Genomic DNA, 19,004 nt, shown 5'->3' on the forward strand with positions numbered 1-19,004 from the left:
ATGGTGTACGAGCTAGGTACTGATTGAATTCCAATCTGCTTATGTGATTACCTTTGGCACATTAGTGAATGTTTCCCTGTTTTAGCTTAAAATAAAAACCAAGGCATTTTGAAATGCAAATAATTTTCTTTTTTTTTAAAGGATTGTTCATATTGAAGATATCAAGGCATACAACCCCCTCACCCCTGATGATCTCCTAGTCTACGTCTATAAGAATTGTTTTTTATTTGAGAATACCAATCTTAGCCAAAGTAAACTTGATTCTTTGTCACCCCAGAGTCATGGTTGGGTGAATCAGTGCCATACTAGGCTTGCTACACTAATGGAATGAGCAACATTGATCAAAGAAATAGAAGTGTTTTATGTGACAGTTAAATAAAATATTTGAACTATGGTTTAATTCATATAACCACTGAAATGCATGACAGGTTAGGGAAAGGCAATTTCCAACCATTTCAGGACATGCTACATTTGTTGCAGACATGCATTGCTATGGGTTGAATTCTTCAGTCCTGATTCGAGTTTAGGCTTACCTGGGGTGGTATGCTGAAGATTATATCTGCCTAGCAAAATATATTCCAGCAGGTTATCACAGTAATGGAAGACAGTCTTTTGGTCTTTTGAAGCAAAACAAACTATCTTGTGTGCTACCTTAGAATTAACACATTGATTGTGGATCAGCTTTTTGTTCTTCAGAACTTATACTCTGAGATGTAAGAGCTTTTTCCCCCTCTCCTGCATCTCATACAGTTGAAATGGTTATGCCAGTTGGTTTTACTTTAGTGTTGACTAAACCGCGATTAGAATATTTGGGTGAGTCTACTGTGAATCATTACTTTCATTCATGACTTTTGAGTATACAGCACTGGAACTCAGCTGAATATTTTGTTCATTAATCTCTCCTTCTCTGAAGTAAATGTATTGCTTATGTACCATTCTCACAGTGTTTATGGAAATAGATATATTCCTCGCTCCCTTCTCTCTCTCAATCATATTTGTGGTCAACTTATTTGGACTATATAGGGCCAAGAAGAGAAGAGAACAGAAGAAACAGTAGTCCTCTTTAGGAAAGTTGAGGCATTTTCTGAAGTGGTGGAGAGAGCCTAAGGTGATGAGTACCTTTTAAAATGAAAACGTATAGCAACACGAGAAATGCAATGTCCACTTAATCTTGGCCACCACTATGATGACCTTGAAGAGAAGAAGGCTTTGCTTCTATCAGCAGTGAGGGAAATGGGGTGGGGACTGAGTCTTGGCCTGGTTTAGTTTTGTGTGCGGAGGCTTAAAGAATAATGGAGTGGGCTGAACAATTTGCAACAACATAGGGCACTGTAAGACTGACTGTCCCCATATACATTTACCCACATTTATGATGGTTGCAGCATCCCACAGTCACAAGGTCACTATTTGCAACCTTCACAGCCAGCTTCTGACAAGCAAAGTCAATGGGGAAGCTGGGAGGAAGTCACAAGTCATGGTCACATGATAGTGAGCTTGACCCGCAGTGATTCACTTTATGACTGCAGCTGGAACTTATGAACTGATGTCATAAGTTGGGCACAGTCATGTGATTTTTATTTTACAACTGCATTGCTTAGTGATGGAGTTGCTGGTCCCAGTTGTGGTTGGTAAGTGAGGTCTACCTGTATGTATGCCCACGCACAAGATATAGATATAGATACATACACATATATATGTTATTGCACAACAGTGTTACTTTTCAGGAGGCCCCTTTCTTGCTGATTTTCTTTTTTCATCCAATGCATTAAGCAGGAACAATAAAGCAAAATCTGCATAGGCTGTAACTGAACCTTACTTCCTTTGCCCTGTTTCCTTCTTATTTTGATGCTTCTTGGAAGGTAGGTAGGTCAGTAGGTAGAGATAGAGATTTTCTCAAAGCTTTTTGATAAATGGAGAAACAAGGCCTGCACATTGCATGGATCTGGGGTGTGTGGTGGAGGGTAGATTGGTGGTACTACTAAATAAGTTTGTCCCAGTTTTCCCCATGAAGTTCCTTGGTTTATGTTCCTGGGCATTTTGCAGTCTTGCCATGTCTTCTCTGCTGTTTAAAAATAAAATCCATTGGCATCGATCAGAGGGAGAAGTGAATAAATGAAGCAGGTAACTGAGCCATGGAGAATTGCCTTGGACTTTATGGCTCATCCTCCTCTCCAAACTATTAAACGGATTCCCACCCCCTCCTCTGGCATTCCTGTTATAGCCCTTCATCTCCAGCAAGTCCTCTGCTCTCCTCCTGCTGGGGAACACACCCCTGGCCTTGTCTGCAGTTCTGAAACGAAGTAGTGCTGGGGCTGAAGTATGCTTGGACATCTCCTACTGACCCACAGAGAGCCTTCCTAAAGTCACAGATGGATTCATGGAGAAGTGGAAGAAGAAGCTACTCTGCATGTGCTCAATGATACATTCATCTGGCTGTCATTTTTTTAAAGGCACATACAAAGCTCTGAAGGATACAGTCTGAAATCTCTCTCTCTCTCCCACACATGCGCGCGCACACACACACACACACACATGGAAAAAACAGCACCCATCAAAATGAAGATAACTTGGTCTCAATCAGGAAGAAAAATGGTTGCTCATTAGGGGTGGCTGTATTTATTGGAGGATGTTCCAGCATTTAAAAGTGTCCTTTATCTGAAAATCCATTTCACCCAAGTCTATTTTGCTTGGCAAAATGAACCACAAGAAAGGAGGGCTCATTTACACACTCCTCTCGATGGGAAGCTTCTATGTATCACGAAGTGTCAACTAGCTTGGAATCTCTTCAAACAAAAATGTTGGCTGCCTGCAGTAGAGAGCTTGTTTGGAAGGGTTTCACCTCACAAAAAAAGCCATTTTTGTGAGCGCTCTCATGGGTTGTTCTTAAAAGTTCAGACGTGTTCACTTACTCCAAACTGTTGGGGGCTGTGGCTGTACAAGAAGTAGCCAAGTGCAGAAATATCCCCAAGATGCATATTTTCAACATCTGACATTACTTCATTACTGATACAAGAAATTAGAAGACGAAGGAGGGAGGGAAGGGAAAGGGGAAGGTGCAATGGTATGTGGCAATCACCTTGGGAGACAGGAGGAAGAGCCTCAGACTAGACAATGGTCAGATAAAAGGCAGATGAGTCTGCAGAAAGAATGGGGGCATGGCAAAGGTCTCAGAAGGGACCCTCCATAGTCTTTGGGCTGTAAAGATGAGGCGGGAGAGATGTACTTTCAGACTTGCAAGATTCTGTTAATGTAACCTTACAATAAAGTTAGAACTAGTACATCTGGGTGTGCTGCTTATCTGGACTACCTTGCAAAGCTGACAACAATCTTGCAAGTCTGTGTGTGTATAGTTTCATAGAGGAGGTAAGTTTTGGTCTCTTTTTTCTTTTTGACGCTTGGGTTGAATTCTCCTCAGGATTGTCCTAGAATATCAGTAACAATGAAATCTGCCATGAAGCCACCTGGGTCTGAAAAGTGTTTGCTTGGAGAGAGACAAGAGATGCATTGCAAGCACAGGATGTACCTTTGCCTTTACTACATTTAAGGATCACCTCATCATCATCTTCCTTCTTTTCCTTCTATTTGAAATTAGAAAAAAAAAATCCTCCAGACACACATACTTGACACCCAAGTTTTCCTTCTGGACCCTTTCCAGGGACTTCAGTAAACATGGTTACCAACACTGTCCCCTAAACAGGTTAGAGAATACATTCAACATCTCTTACCCAAAGATGGGAAATGGGTAGATCTGCTTCCTTCTCAAGGATGATGTCAAAATGGTTGTGTAAGTACTGCCATAGTACAAAGAATGGGTGAGGAAGAGAGTCCATTTTTCTATAAAATGTTGGACGTTGTTGCCTCTGGTTTAGAAATGTTTAGAGGTTTTGTGTGGCTTTATTTTGTTTTTAGTTTCAGTAGAAAAATCAAAGAAATGATAACAGGCTAACAGTTTTGGAATTGCTAAACAGGTACCTTATCCAGTGATGCCCAATAACATTGCAGATTCAGAAGGCATGGATAAATAGAAGCAAAAAGCATAATGCAGCCTAAGAATCCTGAAAGGTCTATGGTTTGTTAGACTATTGCTAGAATCCAATTAGGCATTTATAAAAATGCTTTTGCAACACGTTTATGAGCCTAAACCTGAAATGTAGACTCCTGGCGACTACATAGACAAGTCCATGCAGTTTTCTTGGCAACATTTTCAGAAATTGCCATTGCCTCCTTCCTAGGGCTGAGAGAGAGAGTGACTGGCCCCAAAGTAGGACAGCTGGCTTCCATCTCTTGTCTCTCTCCAGCCAGCTCAGAGTCTCCTGGTTTCTAGCTTGGTATCTTTAATCACTGCACCAAACGGGCTCTTTAGTTCTCATTTACGTCTGAAAAACAAAAGCCTTCAGTAAAGAAAGTCCCCTGGTACATGAGTTGATCATGTAGATGGAACTCGGTTGAATGGGATACTTAATCTGGACTTTGTCTCTGCTTTTGTTAATACCTCGGGCTACCAGATTAAATTCAAGAAGGGTTCAGTTGCAATCCAGGATGTCAATTCAGACTCCTCTGAATTGAGGTGGTAGCCTCAAAATGCAGGTTGCTATTTGAAATATTATCATTGTCTTACTGATTGTTTACAATAATTCATGTAAGCCTTTCTGCTGCTTTTGCCATTTTTTAAAAAAGTTTGCTTTGTGATACCTGTGTAGCTTCCCATGTCAAGGAATGTTCAGTCATAAACCCACTGAATGCAAACAGATAATAATAAAATAACTTGCCAATCCCCAAATAGGTAGTCCATCTGCCGTATGAAAAATGCTTGATTTTCTATGTGTTGTGCTATGGCCCTACTGTTATTTGAATGAAGGAGACAGTTCCATTCACCAGTCACAAAGTCTGCCTGAGAACAAGGGGACTTTTCAGTGATCCTGATGAGGATTCCTTTGCGACACAAAACTTTGCATGCTTGCATCACAGAGGATTTGGTCAACTAAAAAAAATGCCATCAGCCACACCTACCTGTGCCTTCTCAGGCATCCCATTCTTGTGAAGTGGCTGCGGCTTCAGGGAAAGAGCAGAAATGAAAGACAATCCTTCCTCCTCCAATTTTAAAGATGAGATTTAAAAGTAATCCAGTAGCTGTGAGTCTGTGTCATGTTTTTAGAGTCTTTGGTGTGATTATATGATACCAACCCTCTCTCTTTAAATTTTATGGGGCTCTCCATCTTCTCCTCCTGATCTAGCTCACCTGGATGCTTGAATGCTGCAACTGGGTTCTTTTTGAAAACTGTGTGGCTTTCTCTTTCTACGCCCACCCTCACCTTATTTTAATTCCATCTCTTTCATTCCTTTCGGGGAAGAGTATGCTAAACAGAACCAAACCTTCTCCAGGTAGGAAACTCTGTCTGTATATATGTCTGTGCAGATAGCAACTGCACACGGCGCCTGGAACAATAACTCTCTTGTCAGGAATAAGTTTCCAGCCAGTTCATTCTCCTCTCCCCCCGCACCAATTCCCCACAAGTTCCATCCTTTGAGTCACAAAATCACTGTGGCCATAAATCTGCAGCTGCCACATTATCTGCATCCTGCCATCACTGAGTATATCAGCGCTCGTCTCAAATGCCTCTCTGGATGGAGCATTTTTTGTGTCTGCCAAAAAAGAAGGAAAGGATTGTGTAGTGACAATAAACTGCCTCAAGCTCTAACAGTCCACGGCAGATTTGACTGCCCCCCAGTTGCTCGGAACAGCCTCGGTTTCTGATCCAGGGGAATAATAAACTTGGGATATGGCGGTTCATGGCAATGGCCTCTTGACTCTTTTCTTTCCTACCCTTCTTCTCCCCAATTCGCTGGGGTCCATAAGAATTCTGTCTATCCTCAGCTTCCACAACGGTCTTGGAGGAGCTAGCTTGCTGAGTGACCTTGCCACTCCTTGGGAGACAGGTGCCTCACCCCGGCTTGCTTCATTTCTGATGCTTAGCTTTAATTTATTGCATACAAGGGATGGTGATGCCTACTTGCCAGCCTTGCACAGGCTTGGCTGGGTGGAAATGCCTGTCGGTTCCTACAGCAAGATAATGAAAGGCAGCACAAGGGGAAGCTGGAGTTCATTTTTTGCCTGTTTAGGATGGGCTTAATTCAGTGCCATTTCCTTTGCCTTCTCCAGCAATGGGTGGGTTGGAAGGGGGGGGGGAAGGAGGAGGGGGAGACGCCCTGCTGCTGCTTACCAATTTCAAGGCCTAAATCCTAAAAGTGTTATTGGGCCACTTTAACAACGATTTCTCTGTTTCCTCCTCCTCCTTAATTGTCTTTCCTATTTCTGTTGGCTGGAGTGGTCACCAGCCTTTGCCAAGGTGCCCTCCTGATACATGGACTTCAGCTCCCAGGATTATCAGAAAAAGCCCTGCTGCTGGGAATCCTGGGAAATAAGTCCTCAAATGTGGAAGAGGGACAAACTGGGGATGGTGAAACAACAATCTTTTGTTGTTGTTGCACTTGAAGATGTATTTATTTATTAGTTTTCTAAACCTCCACAATCTTGGGGCTCTGGATAGTATACAAGAATAATTAAAAACACAATAATAAAATATCTACAATATAACAGTATGACATGATCCAAACACAAAAAACCAATAACATGGAGGCAGCAGTATAAACACTCCTATGGCATTCTCTCAATTGTCCAGAAGGCCATCCAAGAACTCCATTTTAATCTGCTTCTGAAAAGATAGTATCGTCAGGGCTAATCTAGTGTCCTGGGGAAGGCTGTTCCATAATATAGATGCCATAGCTGAAAAAAACATCTCTTCTGGCCTCAGCCAGAGGGTGTATTCAATTTAGAGTGGGGGCGGGAGCAGCTGCTGGGAAACAAATATGGGAGGCCTGGAGGAAGAGGGTTCTGACATTCATGGCAGCCTTCAGAGAGCAGCAGGTGTGAAGCAAGGGCAGTTATGAAACTTAAGTGCCATATCCTTGGCAAAGCAGAATTTTCCTCTTTTCTGGAATAGTGGCCAGAGTTGCAGATCATCAGCTTATCTTCTCTAAGGCAAAGCATCTTGGGGCTTCCGGATGGTGGCACTTCAGAGCTGCTCCAGTCTGGCAGCTTAGGTTCATGCCCACACCAGTTTTATCCCTAAGCAAAGTCTCAGGAGGCTAATAAAATATTTCATTATAAGCCCAATACATTTCTTCCAAGCAATGGCCTTCTTTGAGGGCTATAGAAATCTCTGAAACAATCACATGATTGTTTTATGCAGCACTAGCTGAGTTTATCTCTTAGAGAAGGCCATTTCTGAGCAGAGAAACATTGAGATTATAATTAAATGTTTCAGTTGTATTCTTAAGATATTTGCTGGCTATTTTCTGGGGTTTGTATGTATGACTAAGGCCTTGGGTAATGGTGATGGAAATGAAATGGGCCCAGGGATGTTCTTCAAAGCTTTGTGGTGCATCTGAAGTCAAGGCTACCCACAAAGCAAGCAAACAATTGAACAGAATGAAGTTTTGGATGCTGTTTAACTTGTGGAATCAGATCAAGAGCCAAGATGGTGGTGCTGTCCTCCCAACTTCCTCAAGGAGCCTTAGCCTGCTCAACTCTTGACTTCCCTTCACCCACACCTGACATGGTCCTTACAAATCTTATCCCATTTTTTGCCACTGTTTCCAAAATGTGAATAACACTTGTGATCTGCATCTCACCGGGTTGTGAGAAAATGAAGTAGATACCAGCTGTAAAATACTTTTCACAGTGGAATTGTCTACAATGAGGCTAGCAATCTGGGCCTCACAGAATAGACAGGCTGTTGTTTATTTCTGAGCCTCTTGATTTCCATAAGATGCTTTAGAAAATCTAATGCTTCATATTTATAATGATTTTCTCTCCCACTGTGGGTGTTAAATTAGTCGGAAAATAGCATTATCACCACTGTGAATGGTCATTATGCCTAACTTGTATACATGTTGGCTTTATGTAGAATCATTGTAGATACACAATGGCCACATTGTTTGCAATTTGTCCTTCTGTATTCATAACCTGTGTGTGTGCCTACAGAATGTATATGTCCTGAATATAATACATCACACATCTGGTGAAGAGGGTTCCAGTCTGCAGAAGCTTGTAATACAATACATGTTCTTAGACATGAAGATGCTGTAAAAACTATTCGTTGATTTTGTTTCAGATGCCAAAGCAGATAGCCACCACCACCAGCACTGAGATGGACAGCATTTAGATGGTGCTAAAGAAGACTCAAAATGTTTTTCATGCACTATTTCAATCAGACTTCCAGTAATCATGTAATTGGGTCTCTCTCTCTCTCTCTTTTTCATCTGTAGGCACTCTGAGACCAAGATGAATAGAAGTAGCTTGCTTAAGGATATTTGGTTGGGGTGAGTAGACCAGCTCCGATCCAATCTGGATCTTCAGTTTGCTTGTCTGATGATTTGTTGAACTGATCTGACTTGACAGCTCCAATCAATATGGAAAATCAAGTCTGGCTCAGCAACTTAATGCAAAGCACAACTGGGCCAGTTTGGCGCCAGAGTCAATTGGCTACTGATTCCCATCTGATAATTCAGTCTGACTTCCCAATTGCAATTTGAAAGCAGATTGGATTTTGAGATTCATCTGAACTGGGTTCGGATTGGATCTCTGAATCAAAGCTTCATACACTGCTACCCAATGAGTTTATGACCAACAGATCAGTACTTTATTTACTAAAACAGGAAGATAACTCTGAAATTAAGATGATCCTTTCAAAGGGAGAAGGGACTTAAGAGACAGGAAAGCATCCCTTGCCAAGCCCAATTTCCCCACTTGTTCCCCAATAGGGTTGCTAATTCCAGCGCAAACTCATCTTAGAGATTCCCTGCCCAAGAGGGGTATGTATGACACAGTTGTGTCTGCATATGTGTCTATATTAGGACTTTGCAGTGTTTCAGATTCCAAGGCAAAAAGGTGCTTTAGAATACACAATAGTGCTCATGTAGCAAATGCCAGCAACTCCTTAAAAGCAATTGCATTTTCCTAGGATTGTGGGATTACAACTTCTGCAGTTACAAGTGTGATTTCAGGAAAAGACACATTTGTTTTAAGAGGTTATCAGCAGGTGCTGTACACTATCCACACATGCTTTTTTCTGACTCCAAAGCTCTGTACAAAAAAGAAAAAGTTAAATGGATTAAAAACTACTAATTAAAAACAATTGCCTGTGCAATAAATACTCCATTTATAAAATTAACTGATCACCCATCTACATATACTAATCACCATCTCTCGCATATAAACAAGTCTCCTCTAGAAACCCCTGAGATGCATGCAGGTAAACCCGCCTCCTTCTTTCCAGAGAAACAGTGAAGGAAAAAAAAAACTGCACTGCAGGGAATTCAAGAGAAAGGAGGTATGGGAACAAATCTCAGCAGAGATGTGGGGAGGGAATGAGGAGGTAGCTGGACAGGCTACAGCCTTGTTTAAACTTGGTGAAAGTAAAGTGTCCTTGGCAGGAGTGTCTGTGAAAAAAAAAAAGATGAAAGGTCCCCTGTGCAAGCACTGAATCATGTCTGATCCTTTGGGGGGACGCCGCTTTTGCGATGTTTTCTTGGCAGACTACAGCGGGGTGGTTTGCCATTGCCTTCCCCAGTTGTCGCCTTCCCCAGCAAGCTGGGTGCTCATTGTACTGCCCTTGGAAGGATGGAAGGCGGAGTCGACCTGAGCCGGCTAGCCGAGAGAGAATCCAGCTTCCTCTGGGATCGAACTTGGGTTGTGGGGAGTTTTTCGGTTGCAATACTGCTGCCTCCCACTCTGTGAGACATACACGAGTGTCTGTAGGGTATGGTAAAAAAAAGTCAAGATGGCCACAATGGAGTGATTGAAGCCATCTCTGTTTTTTATCCGCAGTGCACATAAATAAGGGCAGAACTTCAATCCTATTGTTGTGGCCGCCATTTCCACTTTTTTGACTATACCCTGTGGATTCCCCTGGTCCTCGGAGTTGATCTTGACTCTGGCCAACTTCCTGAAGAACATGTTCTTGGGAACAGACTCAGTACAGAAGTGGTTAGCCATTGCCTTCGTTTGGAAAGTTTTTTACTTCTCTTTCTAGATGGCCACCCTGGGACTCCCTGATTGTCTTCCAACCAAGGTCTGACCCTGTTTATGTTCTACACTCAGACAAGGTCGTCAGGCAAGCCGTTGCTCCCAGGCAAGGGCTGAACCTGTTTAAACTTCAAAGGCACCCACACTTTTCTGCAGGAATGCCTGAAGCCACTTGCACCTCTTGCCCATTCCTTGTTCCCACTCACTCACTCACTCACTCACTCACTCACTCACTCACTCACAGTCAGTGATTCGGGAGAGTAACCTTCTTTTCTAAATACAACACAAAAAGACTTCCCTTGCTCAAACACAGCTCCTTCTCTTAGCCCTTTCCGTATCTCAGGCTTCGTTTTCAGTTTATGGAAGTCACAAGAATTCTGTGCTATTTGCATTATCGTGATCCTTGTACCACTTCCATGATAAAACAGTACCTTCCTTTTATTATGTTATTTTAATTCTTTGGGGTTGTACTCCTAAGCTGGAGTCTCAGGATGATTTTCTCCTAGAAAGACATCTGCCCTCAGGTGAGATGCAAGACTTACTTGACGCAGAGACCTTTCGATGGTTGTACTCAGTCTTTACCAGGTCCTTCCATGATGCTCTGATTTGGTGTTTACTTATCCTGTTGATATATGCAATGACTAAAAACTTTTTGCCCAAGCATTAGGCAACTTCTGAACAGGAGAGGGGGGAACTATGTTTATATTGCTCATTTGTCTTCTTGCAGCTGCCTGATTATTTTCTTTGTATTATGCAGAAAATTCACTGCTATATTTTATTATTTATTTTACTGGGGGCGATTTACTTATTTGTTGCAAGCTGCCTTCCAGGGCTGGAAAATGACACAAAATGCTCTTGAACAATGTTGTGCTGGGGCATTATCTGGTATTAAGGTGACAGTTGATGATGCTCAGGACACAGGAGCAGTAAGACAAATTAAAGAGGAAGCCTAAAGAGATGTGGTCCTACCAGAACCCTGGGGCCTTGGCATTTGCCCAGGGATGCCAGAAGCTGGTGCCTGAACTTGTTATACCTATTCAATTCACTGTAACTTTATGTGGAGCAGGGACTGCAGCTCCTTGTCATCTTGAATATTCTCATTCACAATGAAGTCCATTTCTTCTGTGAATCTGTAGATTGAACTGGACTAAAGACACAAAGAAAACTAGGCAGGGGGATGATCCTACTGCCACAGTCTGCAAAGCTTTACTCCACCTACAATCAATAGCCTCTTGGTCTGGTGAGACATGAAGATGTTCTGCCTGGAATATGCAAGGGGCTTCAATCTATATCTTTATAATAGTGTTCCCCAATCTGTTGCCTTCCAGAATTACTGGACTTTAATCCCCAGAATTCTCAGCCAGCCTAACAGCCAAGGTGGCTGGAGATGATGGAAATTGGTCAATCAAATCTGGAGAATACAAGGATGGGGAAAGTTCTAACAATAATGTCGCTGAAGCCTTTGCATTGCCAAAATCTACTAGCTGGTCAGTTCACATGCAAAACCTGAAAGGAATTCAAACTATATAGTCAGAACTAAAATGAAACAGAACAAAAACAGCTGATGTGCTTTCCAGGGGGTTCTGGAGTCATTAATCTTGTAATGACACATCTTAGAAAAGGAGGAGTTGGTTGCCCAATATCTACCTGTCCTTTTCTCTGTCTTGAACACATCTGCAGTGTGGGATTGATGGCTAGAGACAGAGAGTGAGCCTAGACCGCTTGGCAGATAGAAAGCTTCTTTATACTGTCAGACTGTTGGTCCACTAGAGCATCATAACTGACTAATTGAACTAGGTAGGGTGTACTATGAGTATTTCTGTAGGTGTTACTGAACCACAGTTTCCACAAAGCCCTAGTCCTGATTGTGAGGGATACAGAGCTATCGCTCAGCCACATGTGGAGAATCACACTTATGTATCCCAAGTTACCAAGAGGATTCTTTTTTGGCCTTATCTGGAAATGCCAGAGAGTTACCTGAGACCTTCTGAATGTAAAACAGGTGCTCTACCACTAAGCTATTGACCTTCCCTGATCAGAGACAGTGAAAAATAAAGATAGAAACCTAATTCTTGATGGGTTTCACAATATTACTGATGATTTGGAAAAGCAGATTGTTATGGATTTGATATCTCTGCGAAATAAAAATATACCCCACTCCCCTCCGCCCCCCCAGTATAATCCAGTCTTCCACAGCATGGAGCCCTCCAGATGTTTTGAACTACAGTCCCCACAATGGCCCTGCTGCCTGGGGATGCTGACAGTTGTAGCCTGATGCTACTGAGGCACACTAGGTTTGGTGGGGCAAAGCATCACTTCACCAGTGCCAGCTTGATGGGTTGGCCCCCCATGGTAGCATCACTTCATATGGGAAAGGCTGCTGTTCCTTGTTCCTGCTTTACAATTCACTTACTTTGGCCTGCCTGTCCTTCCCATTGGGCTCTGCCTCCTCAGTGCCCTTCATCCCCTTCCTCTCTCTCTGCCTCCTTGTCACTGCCTGCCGGGAAGTCCACACAGCCAAACTTACTATCTGCCTTGACTTTTGCACCCTTAGTCTGGTGATTTCTCCACTGCTGGTTGCACAGCCTTTGTTGCCAATCCTCAGTGTGCCTGGGCACCTTGTTTTTTGCTCTGTCTCCTCCATCCTGCCTTCCCAAAGCCTCAGGCCTACTATACCTTCATTGTTTTAACGTCTCATGCAGGGTGACTTCAGGGATGCTGAAAAGCAGGTTCTGTCTCACTGGGAAGCCATTCCAAAAGATCAGCCAAAATCTCCCCGTACTTGATTCCACTTCCTTGCTTCTGTCCCCAGCAATGTGCATTGTTTATTGCAACAAAAGGGCAAAGGCAGAATTCACTGATCTCAGCATTCACTGATCTTAAATGCGCAACTATATGGCATGGCCAGGGAGAACATAGCCCTTCTCTAGAGCAGGAGATGCTTGTGCCATCTGTAGGATGAGGATCTGTCTATCTGGCTCTGAGAACGAGGCTGCTATAAAGCATTTACCTCCAAACATGCTTATGGTGTTGTGGGGAAAAAGAATTGTAGGACTGGCCTTTAAAAGGATATTGTATACACCACACAGCTGGTTGCTATTGCATCTGTTACCCAAGTACCAAAATTCTCTACAAGGGCAACAATGTACAGTATGTATATCAGTGGAACTGAACCTGGATTAGCCACCATCTTGCTGGTCCAACTGTGAACCAGAACATTAAGTTACCCATCAGCAAAGGCCAGTTCCTGCAGGACATGGGAAAGTCCACAAATGCTGGACCAACAAGTCCAAGTTAACCTTCTTTTCAGTAGTTTGCATTGCCCAGGGGAGTTTGTTGGCTGGGAGAATCTGCTTGGTTCTCTGGTTAATTGACTGGGCCAGTAGTTGGGTTTCGGAGTTTGCAAAACATATTCCCCCCCTGCCCTCCGAATAACCTAGTTAAACATGTAGCATAAACAGGGATAACAGTGCAGGCTTCTTCTGCCCATGTAAGTATTTTACTGCTAACCCAGAATCCTTGTACAATTTTAATTTTAAAAATATTGTATATATTTTTGTATTAGTTACCATAAATAATTTAGCTCTGTTGTTAACCACCAGGAGTCTTAGGGATTAAGGCTGTATAAAACATTAATAACAAATAAACGCATAGGGATGTGGAAAGAGCCTGTGCTGAGAGTCCAAATATTGATTCCAATTCTAGATTTGCTTTTTAAAAAAACTATATTTCTGCAGCTATTCAGTTTCTGAGCCTTGTCCCTTGTTTGCTTGCATTTCATTTAAATTTTGCTTTAGGCCAATGCTCAAAATGGCTTAGCCTTCAAAAGTACAGTTCAGCATAGAGCTTTAAATTCCTGGAAGGGACAGCTAGAAATGCTGCTCCACACTTTGTCCTCTGCCTTTTCAAGCTTTAGGTTTTAGACCCATGAGCTCCCAAGTCTAATTTCTATAGCCATCAAAGTGTTAGTGGAAATTTTCTCCCCTCTCTGGAGGGAGAAAAGTGGTAGAGAACTACATCCAGTTTAAAATTTATACAAGTGGTATTTTAAGAAAAGAAGTACAGTAATACCTTCTTAGAAGAGCAATGACCAATCTTGATAAAATAGTCAAGAGCAGAGACATCACACTGACAACAAAGGTCCGCATAGTTAAAGCAATGGTGTTCCCTGTAGTAACATATGGCTGCGAGAGCTGGGCCATAAGGAAGGCTGAGAGAAGGAAGATCGATGCTTTTGAACTGTGGTGTTGGAGGAAAATTCTGAGAGTGCCTTGGACTGCCAGAAGATCAAACCAGTCCATCCTCCAGGAAATCAAGCCAGACTGCTCACTTGAGGGAATGATATTAAAGGCCAAACTGAAATACTTTGGCCACATAATGAGAAGACAGGACACCCTGGAGAAGATGCTGATGCTAGGGAGAGTGGAGGGCAAAAGGAAGAGGGGCCGAGCAAGGGCAAGATGGATGGATGATATTCTAGAGGTGACAGACTCGTCCCTGGGGGAGCTGGGGGTGTTGACGACCGACAGGAAGCTCTAGCGTGGGCTGGTCCATGAAGTCACGAAGAGTCGGAAGTGACTGAACGAATAAACAACAACAATACCTTCTTAAGGAGGTAGAATCTAAGACCTCCCTCATAAAGTATAGAAGCCACAAATATTGTTAACTTCAGATTTGGAGTGTTTGAGATTGTTCCTCTGCTCCCTACCTGTAAAAAAAAGACATATTAAAATATATTTGAAGACTTCCTAATGAAGGACCATAGGTTATAGGCACTCAATCATTTGTGAATTAAACACTGAATGCATTCTTTGGACTAACTGGCACATCATTGTTTTGGAGAATTGCTATGAAACTTTCTGAAGAGTTAGAACATGCGCTTAGCTGAGGTAGGAGAAGGAGCATGAACTTGTCCGCACAAGTGGCAAAGCATGATTTCTTCAAATTGGTAGTTTGATGTCTACCTGCATGGCCAGTGCATGTACCAATATGTGCTATTGCTGCATTGCATAGTTCTAAGATTATGTCAGTGACATATTATTTACAGATATGCTTTTCAGAGTAGGGCCTAATTTACATATTGAGGCAAAACTGGAGATACAGATATGCCTTCTCATGATGTGTGGATATGAAGAAGTTTGGTACCATTGTTGCGGTCTACACTCCATAGAAAGCATATCAAAAGGCTCATTTCTCAGGTTTAACCATTCAATGCTGCAAGCATATAATAATTGTGATAATGCTTTATTGGCCCCTGGCCTTACTGACCCAGGAAGTAGGCTTCCTTTTCTGCAGTGCCTGCCATCTGGAACAATCTTCCCCCAGAGATTTGTAGGGCCCACATCCTGACCCGATTTAAACATGCCCTTAAAAATTTGCTCTTCCCTCAGACCTTGGGCTATAGAAGAGAATATACGTAACACAGGGTTGAACTGTTGGATTCTTGGTGCCCTCTGGGCTTGGTTGTTTTCTTAAGACATTTCATTACCAGGCTGGGTAACATCATCAGTGCTCGTGCGTGGGGGGTTTGCTGGCCATTTATATATATTGGCTTGCCCTGCCAGCCTTGGTGGGGGTGTGGCTTCTGTATCTTGTACTGGTGGGCAGGGCATTTTGTAGGCATTCATGCAGAAAGAATAGTTATTCCTTGATGGAGGTTTGCCTGCACGCAAATTTCTCCCATTTGCTTGGCTACTGAAGCGTACGTTGCCTGTGTGTGGTTCCATTGGAAGAGAATATATGAAGCTTAGGGTTGAACTGTTGGTTCTTAATGTTCACTGGGCTTGGTTGTTTTCTTGCAGGCTAAATAACATCATCAGTGCAAGGGAAAGTGGGGTTTGCTGGTGGTTCATATCTATATAATGTGGTGGATCCCTTGTGATATATGTGTTTTGATGCTGTTGGCATTACTTTTCTGGATGTTTGTTTTGTATGATCTCTGAATTATTCTCTTTTTAACTGTCTTATGCTGTATACTTGCCAGAGTCAAGACAGAATTGAGTGGCCTATAATAACAGCAACAACAAAGAACCACCGTCACCCCAACACTGAAGCATGCAAGGAACTTCTGGATTGCAATCAGGGTCTTGAGAGTGCTTCTCCTTTCTTTGCGTGCAGAAAAGACAATATGCTAGAGAAGAAAGATGGCAGAATGGGGCTGGTGTTATCTGGTGTGTCAGGGATATGGAGGAAGGAGAATCAGATCCAAGAGTAAGAATCGGTTCTCCAGTCTGGCACTACAGTGTATTCTCTCAACCACTTTTCTCTCAAGTAGGATCTTCCAGAACTGAGTCTAGAGTAGGCTTGCTCCAAATAAAGGGGTGGAGATGCACACTTACAGCAGACTTGATACTTGATGATCGGGGATGAGGGAAAAGGCCTGACCAACACTTTTAGAGAGCTGCACTCTTTTATTTAGGCTCTTGTGATTACTTCTAGGTGACTGATTGCATTGAGGATCCATGAGGTGGTGAGGCAAAGCGTAACTCCAGCCCCTGGTTTGGCCTCCACAGCAAGGTCTCTGCCATGTGAGGAAGCAATGCCAGTAAATAGATCCAAGGTGGTGGGGTTCCACATCGCCAGTGTATATTTGTGCGTTAAATTGGCCCTAGGACAGAAAAGACCAAGGTGCATGTGGCACTTTCTCACCATGAGGAAGTGCCACATGCATCTTTGTGCAGAAAATGCTTTGAGAGGATGTCAAGGCCACATTGCATGTTCTTTCCAGCTTGCCTCCTTTTCTGATCAAAACAGGCAGCTGGCAAGTTAGCGTGTGAGCTGCAAGTCACCCCCACAGCTACCCTCTTCCTACTTGCTAAACCTGTGGCTTCCAGTCTGTCTTCAGGGCAGCCTTCCGGCTTCCCGGTTTGACTCCGCAGTGGCTCCTTTCTCACCCCTCCCCACCCCTCCTTCTGCCTCTGCTACCAACCAACACCTGCGCCGCGCCCGGAGCACATTAGCAGTCGGTTTGGATCGCCGGCAATAAAGCGGTTAAGGGGGGTGGTAAATCTGGGCCTGTAAAACCAGGGAGATGTCAGACGAGTCATCTCCCATCAATCTGGGTGTCATCTGATAGAGGAGAAATGGGTGATAAAAAGAAGCATTTTCGGAAATTATGTAGAATATTCCATTTGTGGAGTGCTGCAGTCGGGGCCGGAGCAGAATTTTAATCAGGAGGACTGCGGTGATGGACTGCGGTGTGTCTGCTGTTATAGTGTTGGCATCAATCATCCCAGCACAAAGGCGTGAACTCCGTGCACACTCACTCCAAGCAGCTGAGGCTGCCAGAAGCTGCAGGAAGATTCCAGGGAGGAAGTGAGTGTGTGTTGGAGTGGGTGTGTTGTGGGTGGGGGAGCGTAAGTGTGTGGCACAGAGGGAGAAGAATGAAAAGGCAGGAAAAAGGGGGAGGGAGAGGGGCATGGGAAGAGGGCAGGGTGTGTGCTGGAACTTTGCCTTGGCAGGCATCCAGCAGCAACACAGAACTGGATTCCGAAACCAATGCTTGTGCAGAAGAGAAAGCTACTGTCGTAAGAGTGGTTACATGAGCATTCCCCAACCTGGTGCCCTCCGGAATTCTGGGAGTTGTAGTTCCAGTTCCTCTTGAAGGGCAGCAGTGTGGAGAAAAGCTGAAGCAAAGCAACAACACAACAAGAAGAGGCAGGAAATATATTAAATAGATAGCACACACCAATGGGCTTCAGATAAACCAGCTCCCCAGAGAGAAAGATATGATCACAGAATATACCCATGGATCTTCAAAAAGGAGAATCTCTGATGATTGTGCAGCCTGGGCAAGCTAAAAGAGGGAGAGGCCGTGCTTTAGATCTTTGGGTCCAGAACGGAGCTATGTAATGACCAGTAGCCACCAGCCCCAGAGGGAAATTTCTCATTTATTTACTGCATTTTCTAAGGTGCTGCAATCAAAAATGACTCTTGGAAGTTTATGAGATATATAGACCCAACCAGCCACCCCCCCCCACACCCACAGAACAACTAATTAAAAACATCTAAAATCAATACATCCTAAAATCATCTAACACATTAAATGAATATTCATTGATGGCTAATTCTAAGTTAAATGCTGTATGAAAGAAGTCGGGTTTTCGCAATTTTCCTAATATGATTAAAGATGGAGCCTGTCTGATCTCCATTGGAAAGATGCTCCTAAGGTCTAGAAGCAAAATTATTCAAGAACTTGCATCCTTTCGGGGTCTGTGTTTAGAAGTTACAGAAGAGGTTCTTTAAAAAAAAAATTAATGTGGCTCCTGGCTACCTGTTTAAGATTTACTCTGCAAATACAAGAAGACCTCAGGAACAAAAGCATTCAAGTTCCTTATTTGGGGTGAATTTCTTCTGGTGCCTCACGTTAGCCTGGTTGATAGCTTTGCTGTGAAAGAAGCAAAGGTTGACCATCTAATGGTGGCTTCTGTGCAACTTGTTGAATGTTTGCATCTGCTTCCCTTTCTTGGCGTAGTACAACCAAATTTAAAGAAAGCTGTGATGGAAAGCCAACCAATCTATATTTTTGTTTATGAAATGAGAAGAGTATTTTTTTAGAAAAGAAAATGCACAATCCAGAAATACATTCTATAGTTTGATGTTATGTATGTGCTGTGGAATCCTTGGTGCTCTCTGAGCTTGGTTGTTTGCTTGCAGATGTTTCATCACCCAACCAGGCAACATCATCAGTGTTAGTGAGTGGGAGTTTGCTCCTTGTTTACATACAGTAGCTTGCCCTGCCAGTGTTGGTGGGGTGTGGTTTTCTCCTTGGTAGTTCCTTGATTCAGGTATTGTTTTCTGCTTGATTGTTTGCCTGGTGTTAATCCCCGCTTATCTGGCTGTTGGTTGCTAGAGAGGAACCCATACCCACTAGCACTGAAGATGTTACCTAGTTGGATAATGAAATGTCTGCAAGCAG

Source organism: Candoia aspera, chromosome 2 (genome assembly GCF_035149785.1).
Source record: "Candoia aspera isolate rCanAsp1 chromosome 2, rCanAsp1.hap2, whole genome shotgun sequence".
Taxonomy (NCBI): domain Eukaryota; kingdom Metazoa; phylum Chordata; class Lepidosauria; order Squamata; family Boidae; genus Candoia; species Candoia aspera.